General features: G+C 59.7%; 1 long non-coding RNA gene across 1 annotated transcript; it reads right to left on the minus strand.

Moving 5' to 3' along the window:
• Positions 1–275: 275 nt before the first annotated feature.
• LOC131507899 (uncharacterized) lies at positions 276–1,465 on the minus strand. Its single transcript, XR_009259805.1, has 2 exons — positions 1,321–1,465; positions 276–798 (listed from the first exon to the last, which is right to left on the minus strand). It is a non-coding gene; the product is annotated as an uncharacterized LOC131507899 (long non-coding RNA).
• Positions 1,466–2,045: the final 580 nt, after the last annotated feature.

A 2,045-nucleotide genomic window follows, 5' to 3' on the forward strand; every position in this document is an offset into this window, starting at 1 on the left:
ACAAGAAGAGAGAGGGGTGGGGGCGGCCTGCGCAGGGAATTCCGCAATTACCCTTTGAAATTAGAATATTCAAACAGATGTTTCTGTTTTCATCCTGTCCTGCTCTCTTTCCAATCCAGTGAAATTAGGTCCAAAGTCATTATTCACCTAATCACGCTAATAGTTTAACATCCGATCTGCCCTCTGTCCAGACGGGGAGGGGAGTAGCCGAGGCTCCATTTTAACACTTCCTTTCCACTGATCCCTTAATTAAGTGGCATCTGTTCTAATACAAGTTAAATATTGCAGTTGACTTTATTTTCTTTCTCCTGGTCCTCCGGGTCCTGAGATGAGGGCAGATAAAGTGAAACACATTTGCTTCCCGGGAAGGAGGAAAGGACACAGAGCTGCCTTTCTGGAAACGCGGCCCATCAATCATAAACTGATTACAAATTCGTCACCTTGAATCAATTTCTGTTCACAAGTTCAAAAGGCACTATGAGCTCGGGGCTATCTGGAATATTCTACATGTGGAGAGGATTAACATTTGATCGAATTCCTCCTTCTGAGCGGGAGACCGGTTTGGCCGAGCTTGGGGTGGGGGAGGCGAGTTCGAGACACGTGGGCTTTCACCTCCAAGAGCGGGCGCCCCTGTGTTCCCAGGCCCCCCTCCGCCGCGGGGAGTCTGGCTGCTGCGGGGAGGGGTCCCGGGCACCTCGATGTCCAACCCGATCTTGCCCGAGGCAGTCAAATCGCACCGTGGCATCATCTCTCATAGGCGGAATTTTCCTTAAGGTAACTGTCCTGAGGGAAGCAGCACTGTGAGAGAGACAGAGAGAGAGAACCGCTCACCAGATGGGAAGTGAAGGACGGGCTCGTCCCAAAGTCCCCAAGATGCCCTCAGACTTCCGCCCCCATTCCAGAACCTCAAGAAGGGGGACTTCTGTCCCCTTGTCCTGAGGTTTGGCAAAAGAAAAACCTTAGCTTATCAACAAGCCAAGCCTCTGAACGGCCTTGTCCGAACTCAGGGAGATGAGGTGGGGGTGTCCGGGGAGGGCAGGGGAGGGGAGGCAGAAAATCCCACTTCAGAGGGCTCCCACTGGACTCCAGGTCAGACACGGTTTTGAAGAATGTTACCATTTTACCCCTGGAAAAGGGAGAGGAGGGGAGAGGGTGGAGTGGGGTTGGGGTGGGGGGGAGAAGGAAGGAAAGAGGGAGGGAGGGAGAGAGGGAGAGAGAGAGGGAGGAAGGGAGGGAGGGAGGGAGGGAGGAGGGGCGAGGAAAGGAGAAAGGAGGGAGGGAGGGAAGTACCGGGGCTTGTGGCCATCAGGGCCCCTGTACCTCTGCTCCGCCCTCCAGGTGGGGTCCTGGGCACATGACAGCCCCCAGCACCTGTGCCTCCGTCCAGTCCTTTTGGACGCGGGGGCCCTGCACCCGGACAGCCCCGTGGGCACGCGGGGTCCGGGGGAGGGAAAGAGGGGGCGTCCGGGCCACCCTGGCGTCAGAATGGGGGGCGGGGCGGTCGGGGCACGAATCCAGCCCCCGCTCCCTGCACGTGCTGCCCCGGCAGCCTCCCTCATGCGCTCAGCTCGTCCAGACGCCGGAACCCTCCAGCACCATTGGCGGGAACGTAAACTGGTGCAGGGCCTTCCTCTGAAACATTAAAAATAGAATCGCCACGTGACCCGGCAGTTCCACGTCTGGGTGTGTTCCCGAACTAATTGAGAGCAGGGGCTCGAAGACAGGCTCGCCCGCCCAGGTTCGCAGCAGCCGAGTCGTGGGGGGCAGCCCGGGGGGCCTGTGGCGGGGGGGGGGGGGGGGCACCACCGCGCGGCCCGTCCGGACAAGGGGGCGGCATTCAGCCTCCGAGGGAAATTCTATCGCTTGCAGCACTGTGGAGGGTCTGGGGGACCCTCGGCCGAGTGACACAGGCCAGTCACAGAAGGACGAGCGCTCGCAGGACAGACGGGCGACCGAGGGGGGCGCCGCAGGTGGCTCGCGGGACGGGCGCTGCCTCCGCTGGGTAAAGCGCTCCAGGACCGGCCGTGCCAGCGTGCACCCGTGAC

Source organism: Neofelis nebulosa, chromosome 3, assembly GCF_028018385.1.
Source record: "Neofelis nebulosa isolate mNeoNeb1 chromosome 3, mNeoNeb1.pri, whole genome shotgun sequence".
Taxonomy (NCBI): domain Eukaryota; kingdom Metazoa; phylum Chordata; class Mammalia; order Carnivora; family Felidae; genus Neofelis; species Neofelis nebulosa.